Here is an 8,291-nt window from a genome sequence, read left to right on the forward strand (position 1 = left end):
TTAGGCTCTGAAAGATGGGTCCAAGACCTGGGGGATCTCCACGGACCAAGGCTTCCTCACAGTCAATCTCACCTGGTCCCTAAGTGAAGGATGGAGTTGGAATCCTTTCCCATAAGGTTCATGGTGGAAATTGTGCACCTGTGCACTGGGTGCAGTATGGTATGGTATGGTATGCCTTGAAATAATGCAGAAAACCAGACTTGAGGGCTGCCGTTTGATCTGACATTTTAATGCCTGTGTTTTGAGACGCTGACAAATAGAGTAAAGCCAGAAAATTCAAAAGTAAACAGTGCTGTCAGGAACACATGTGCTATTGTATATTTCTAATGTTCTTGCTGAACTAAAAGATTGCCTAACTTCTTAGTCTTTAATGGAATTCATATAACTGGAAGATTATTGCAAAGGGGATGTGCCACGTGGCGGGGGTAATTCTGTTCTTGGCATGCATCACTCGGCTTTTGCTCATGTTGTTGCTATTTAACATTTGTGTTTCGGGCTGTCTCAGCTACATTACAGCCAGATGTCTATGATGACAGTGGAATAACATCTATGTGTCACTAGGTAATGTCTCCACTAGACATCAGCTTTTCAAAACACATTGTCTCTCCGTTGGAAATCTTACAGAATGGAAAGGAAAACTCCTCCAGCAATTGAGATCTGGGTGGCCCAAGCTACGCAGCTCCGGAGAACGACTATATCTTGGGGACCCGGGTGCCTGGTTGGGCAGCTATTGCCCCTTGCCCAGCAGCTTTGGCTCACCTGCCAGTCACAGGCATGTGGCACATGGGGCCACGTGGCAGAGGAGAGACACCGGGGCTCAGCCGCTTGCTTTGGATTGGGAGCCTGGGAACGCACAGAATCTGGGAAACCTGCCGCACAGCTCCAAGCCTCGGTCTCACTTGGTGAATGCATGCCCAAAGCGGCCAGGCAGAAGGTGACGCGGCAGGGTAACCTGGCACGGAGGATCCCGAAGCCAGGGAAGGAGCGACGCTGCCCTGCAAGGGCACAGACCCCGGGCTGCCTCGGGTGGGAGCAGCGGCGGCGGCACTTCCACGGCCCGGCTGGGCTGTCGGGGTCTGGCTTTGGCACTGTTAGTCCCAGGCTGCAAAAGGAGCGTAAGGAAAGGGAAAGGTGAAAAGGAAGACAGGGCTGGCACCCCTCTGAAAGCAGTAAGACAGAAAAGCTCAAAGCTGTGGGGTTAAAAAGTCCAGGGTTTACCCGTGGAGGTGCCGGCGCAGCTGCCACGCAGCCCGTGCGGCGAAGGCCAGCAAACAGCATCGGCCTTACCTTTGCCTTCCCCAGAAGAGTCCCTCTGTCATAACAACGTGATGCTCACAGGATCTGTTAATGTTAGTGGAAACTGTGGCTCTATTTAGTGTTTCTTGGTAGCCTTTCTCAGCCTACTGTTCAAAGTCTCATGTACCATTGTAAAGTGGGTTTTTTTCACAGAGGGAAATATGTGTCTTTCACAAATATGAATTCCTGAGCTGACTAATGCAGCCATGTCTACCCCACACGCAGTAAAGCTCATCAGGCTCCAGTAATTGTGGCATTGGCTTAAAATCATGGGGTTCTTCTGGTTTTATTTTATGATTCAGAAAACATCTTCTTTTTATTTGTCCTTGGCTTTTAAGTTTTGCAGACATTAACCATCTCAAGAATCACATTGATTTTGACCGTATATATTTTTAAACTAAAACGAAATGATGCTTGCATAATAGTATGTCATCATGAACTGTTGGGGTTTTTTTTAATCAAACATCGTGGGAAATGTTAATGATAATACTTGTGGTTAAAGTTCGAATAAAGAAGAAACACTACCACTACGCACAACAAGCAATGCATCAGATGGGCTTGGAGGTATTCTCCATCCCTGAAGTAGCCGCAGTTTAAATCTAGTTCCTAGCAGCTCGTTTGCCTGCAGTTGTGTAAATCCTAGGCATAAGCAGAGGTATCCCCAAGTTGCACTGAGAGTTAACTCCCATTTCATCTGGGTTTAGCTCCATCAAATCAAACAAAGCGCTGGGTATATGCTTATATTAGCAAAGGTAGATAATTACTGATGGATGTTAAGTAATTGCTGTTTACTTATGTGCCGTTTCTTGGCCTTGGGTATGTTCCTTCCCTATAAACATCCGATAAATCTCTTGACGTAAATATAACCTAATGTATCCTCATATAAACTTTTCTCCAGCTTTCTTGGTCTCCAATCATATCTGACTCCCTGCTGGACAAGCAGCCAGGAGTATCTGATACTTTCTATGAATTTTGAATATAGGTCCATGTGTAATTTTGTATCATGTCAATGTAGTGAGTATTTTGCTGAGAGGAAACACTGACCAGTTTTCTGCTCCAAGTTTGCGCACAGAAGTGTCTTATGACAGATTGCATTGACCTGATTTTGGGGTATAGAATATGCAAACCAATATCTCTGATATTCTTTCAACAAATTTTTCTGTAATACAAGTTGTAATGAAAACATGAATAGGTAATATACAGCATGTTTTGCTTATATGCATACAAACATATAAACATAGGTAAAGCTAAATATTTCCTCTTTAAAACATTTACTAGCCTAGCTAGAGGTTTATTTTTGTCTTTTGAAAAATAAAACAGATTTCTACCAGAAGAGTGAGAAAATTTCAAGACATTTCTCAAAGCTCTATCAGAGGAATCATATACAGTGTAAACATGTTACAAGGAAAACAATCTAGAGATTGTTTCTCATCCTATTCTGTTTTACAGCAGAATGCAAAGTTTGGGTTATTTCTTTAAACATCAGCGTAAGAAAAAAAATGTTTCCACCTAAGAATTGTACAGCATGGATGCAATCATGTTTATCAGCAATCATGTTTAAATACTTAAGGAAAGGAAAGAGAACCCAAAGAGCACAAATAGAGCTCAAATCAGGTAGAATTATATTTCTTACCTGTTTAAACCTGAGGACAAACTGCCAAATAAACAGCACCTAAAGGGTCACAGTCACTACACAACAGGTAATTCCAACCAATATTCTGTCCCAGTGGAGTGAAGGCGTGTTGTGGTGCAGACTGTCTGCTCTGCTATAAAGTGGTATTATACATTCATAACCTTGTGATGGATAAACCATTAACTACTTGTCTACTGCTAGAACTTTAACCTTTTCTGTTCCACTTAGGAAAAAAAAAAAGGTTTGGTGGAGAAGTAGCACACCATTATTTCTATCATTTTCCACCCGACAAAACATTTCACTTATCAAGGCATTAAATGTCATGTCTCCTACTTGCTACAGGAAAATGTCCCAGCTCAGACACCCAGCTACATTATACTGATAAGAGCTAGAGCCTGTTATTTGAGTGCACAGCATGGCTCAAAGCCATGTCAGTGAACCTCTCTTCCCTCCAAGCAAGGCATCTCCGTATATAGAGAGATATATGTGTGTGTGTATAGGACTGGCCTATATCAGGCACTTGGCATGCACTTTCAGGAGAGTAAATGGTATTTCCATACTACATAATTTGGACAGGCAGGGCAGAGCCTTGTTGCATCCCCTCTGTGCACCTCCACCATTAAATATGGTCACTCAGCAGGCACTGGCACAACTGGGAATAAAATCTGTGTCTGCAAATTCCCAGAACATCTGATTCATCTGGAAAGGAGTGGGGAAGAAAAAGAAAACAGGTAAAAGGCACAAGTAAAATGTGAAGCAGAAAGAAAAGTTATACCACCAGAACTGACAAAATCAGCATCTTCTGCACGCTAGCATGTCTCCCACTGACAAAATAAAAGCTACAAGATGAATATCATAGTCAAAGTGAAGAGGCAAATAGAGCTATTAAAAGAACTAATTGGAATAAACACTGTCTTTTTTATCATCAATGATCAGTAGATGAATCCCCTGCATGTAAGTAGGAACAGTACCTTGCTTTTAGATGGTGTTCTTCATTAGTGAGGAAAGGAGGTTTGTTTGGCTTTTTTAATTACCAAAGCACTTCCATCTCAATTTTAGAAGCAGGCCTCAAAAAAATTATGTGAAATGCCAAGGATACACAGAAATCCAGTCAAAAAAAGGGCTCAGATCTCTTGGGATGTGGCCCAATGGTCTAGCTACTAGATACTACTCATACTGCTGCTGATAACTGCTAGGTACTACTGTTCCTTTAACCCCTTACAGATTATTAAGACCTTTTTTCCTCTTATCAAGAAAAAAGATGAGTAAGATAAGGTATTCATTTAATCTCTTTGGTGGCAATCTGCAAAATATTCATAAAAATACTCGTTCTCATATTCAAAAAGTCGATACAGAAAATACCAAACATCTACTTTTTAGTGATCAAGACACTCTGTATTGAGGAAAGCACCTAAGAAACACTGAAATAATTAAGATTACATTTAGGAATGGGAGCTCCAAAATTGTTAATATGCTTTTTCAGCCAGCCAAATGTCTTAACAATCTGCTCGCAGAGGTTTTAGTTAAAGGCGGGCTGTGCCGCCACACCAGTGACTGGTACTGGGACAGGGCTGTCTGCTGCCCCTCTGCATCTGCCTGCCCGTCTGCGGTAGCCATTGCGTTACGAGTGTGTCTCTTGTCCTAGATGTTTCCTTTCTCCATGTTATTCCCATTAGCAAAGAAAACAGAGAAGGAAAAAGAGCCTCGGTGCCGGGATCGGCACGGTGGTTCGAGGAGGGCGCGGGGGCCGTGGCACGCAGCCGGTGGGTGGGAGGGAGTCCAAGGGTGGGAGGAAACAGCCATCCCCCTGGCACAGAGGGGACACTCGAGTCTCTTAACTCACGAAAACGCAAACCGGCGCATTTCCTCCGAGGGGGTTACGCAGGGGCTCTGTGGGGCAGGGCAGCAGAGCAGCGGCATGTCCCTATGCAGGACTTGTACAGAGCAAAGCAGAACCAGGCGTGATTCGGAGAGACTGGATCCTGCAGATGGGGAAACTGAGTCACAGAATAGTTCAGCAACATTAAGTCAAGCAACATCCAACATAACACCAAGTCTGAGGTTTACGATGTATTAAAAGCACACCCAGCTTCTGAATCACAGGTCTGGGTCCTTTGCTAGTAGAAATGTTGCTAGATGATAGCAGGGACTTTGCATACTTGCAGAGATTTTAATGACAAAGTTGGAAAGAAATAAGAATTAATTCTTGTGGTTACTGACTATACCCTTTCTGTTCAATGGAAATAACATCCCTTCTTCATTCTTTTACACAGCTAACGTCATCACGGACATCTTTGAGCGGAATGTTGTGTTTAGATATATAAAATATTGTGAGTCTAAAACCTTGGGTTGCAAGCCCAGGTTTGCAAATGGAAGACCGTTTGTCATCTGGGAAGTGGAAGTAGGATTGTAAGCAAAAAAAATTGGAGACTTCTAACTTGACATGAATATTTTATATAAACCTTAAAGAAAAAAAAAAGGCATAAGGAACCAGATGGCAAAACCAAAACAAATCAATAAATACATCTCAAAGGATCTTACACCTTTATTTATGAAAATATTAAACCATGTTTATATGATAGAATAATCAAACTAAAAGAAATCCTTATTACTTGCAAATTTATATATGTGATGCAGCTCCAGGGAGACAAAACCATTCTTGAGTACTAGACATGTTTCCTCTGCTTTCCTCCATTTCTTTTAAGCCTTAATTAGAGCCAGATGTTTCTTATTTCCTTTCTTTTTTGTTTTCAAGCCTGACTAAAGTGTGGTGCCAGCAGTAAACACCATCTTTGACATTTTTTTATGTGTCAACTGCATCTGGCTGAGTCAGAGTCACAAACCAGTAAAATTCCAGCAAAGCAGTGCAAGCTTTCACTCCTGCTGTCATTCCCATTGGGAGCAGGGAATCGGCATTACTGCTTCTGGGGTTGCCACACAGGAGCCATAAAAATCCCAGAGTGTGTCTGAGAACCTTGTCCCTGGTAAATAACTCTGGAGGCAGACTGGAATGCCATATACCATGAAGGCAGCTTCCCTTCCTGTAGTCTTAGAGTGCTGGGAGTGATTTCTAGTCACTTAATTGCTATTCAGTTGTATAGATCTGCAGTCTATTTTCCATTTCTTCTTTCCTCTCCTCAGGGAGGCAACGGCTGGCAACCACAGTATGTAGACGTAACCATTTCTCCTCCAATTTCATGCCCTTACTGTGACATTGACTTCTTAGGTACCATCCCCTGCAGAATATTTTGCCATTAAATGGCAGTGATCTATATGTGAGAGCTTTCTTCCTGAATCAAATTGCAAAGTATGCTGTAGTATTTATAATTATATTTCTCAACCACTTTTTTAATGTATTTTCATTCTAAGAAGGGTACCAGATACAGAAATCTATGAATTGCAACAATTACATAACAAAGTGTTAGAAGCTACTGTTCTGAAAAAGTCATCTGAGGACAAGTTATGCCTTATTTGACAAATACTAAGCTTTTTACTCCAACATATTTTGAGCAAGCACATATTTTACCTAGAATAGATTTTAAAGGCAAGTGCCCAGCAGTTTTCCAGTTGTCTTTCTCCCTTTTAACAGATGTGCTGTTGTTGTGCAGTCCTTGGGAGTCAGGCTTGCTTCCACTACTGCACATGCTAAAGGACTTTTTGCATAAAAACTATTCTGTTTTCTTCCACCAACTTCTCTACCGGTAGCTCCTACCCCAGCTGCTGTAGTTCTGAGGAACTGAACCTTGTGGGAGGAGGGCATTAAGGTACTGGGTATACCAAAGTTTTCTAGTGCCACAGTTTTAAGAATTAATGAACCTGTAGGATTGGAATTCCTTGCTGCCAAATTTACTCTTAGTTCAAGCTAGATTTAGATACAAGGAAAAAACAGCTATTTATTTACAGAATATCGAACAAATACCACAGTTACTAAGCTTTACAGAGGCAGATAACGTAAATGAGAGAAAGGCATGTGTAACCCATTTATCCTTGTGATAAAACTTTAATGGGTTCCTTCCCTCCTGTCAGACAAACTCCTCACCTTACCCATGTGTGTGCCTTTATCAGTGGTGCCAAAGGAGTAGACCTCTACAGCACAACCATTCCACGCTGCAGGAGTTTTGGGACTCTAGTTTTGTCCCAGGGATGCAGATGCCCATTAATGCTTGGAGCACACGAGGCGCAATGCTGGAGAGCACCGTCGAACTTTGTTTCCCGTGCAGGGACTCCAGCTGCCACGCTCTGGCTCCTTCCCATGGTGCAAACCTTGGCGCTTAAGTTAGGACAAGAGGGTGAGGTCCAAAGCTCGCTCTCGATCCAGACTAAAACGCTGGTGTAAATGCGCCCAGTAGTGTGGTCGGGGACCCAGGCACTGCAGGAGCAGCCTTGCCTTTAAGCTGCCAGCTCGGAGATGCTCTTTTTCCTCCAGGACATCTTGTTGGGGTGGTTTCAGCCTCTTCTTCTTTGGGCTACTGACAACACTGAGCAAGATCTCTTGGGCTCAGGCAATGCTGTCCCAAGACCAGGCTCGCCATACCTGTGCTTGAGTGCCTCCCCCCATGCCTCACCCCAACACCAATGCAACCGTGACGTCCCGAGTCATTCCCACGGGTAGAAACACCTTCCCAATGCGAGCCAAGCTTCTGCCACACACTGAAGCTGGTCTGTCTTACACAGAGCCAAAGCCAAAACGTGCATTTTACATGATTGCCCAAATGGGATGGGGCATGCAGCCTGTCACCGGCTTTTTCTTGAGGTCAACCATGAGAGTAAGCAGTCACGCTGGCGATGGGGTTGGAGAGAGCTGACCCCAGCCCCAACTCCAGGGGATACGGTGACATTGGTACATTTGATCTTCTAATGCAAAATTGTTGATTCCCCAGTTGGTTTATTTAAAGCTACTTCTAGATTTTTAAAGTTTCTGACTGGTAGTTTTCAGAAGTCTTACAGGGCTCTTTCAGATTTGTGAGCAAACAGATAAAATGGGAAATTAGGAAGTGGTGACTTTCTCTCCCTTAACTGGTCCTGGAGAAATTTAGAAGTTTTCTTAAGTGCATCCCACCCGAAGTTCTCCACAGCTGACAAAAAAACCTCTCTGTCAAATAGGTAGCAAAGTGGTATCAAATCCATGGAATGATGAAAGCATGCCATAGGACTGTAATCTTTAATGAATAATCAATTTAGCCCCCAAATACAGTCTGAAAGTGGCCAAAACTATTTGCTACTTTTTGTCAGGTATGGGCCCTAGTTTTAATTTTAGAAACAGGTGAAAAATATGAAGAAGACAAAATCTTTAATTGCCAACATTTCTTCAAGTATCTCAGTTTTTTCTTTCAGAATGCATTTTTATCTTACAGCAAAAAAA

This window comes from Buteo buteo, chromosome 8, assembly GCF_964188355.1.
Source record: "Buteo buteo chromosome 8, bButBut1.hap1.1, whole genome shotgun sequence".
Taxonomy (NCBI): Eukaryota; Metazoa; Chordata; class Aves; order Accipitriformes; family Accipitridae; genus Buteo; species Buteo buteo.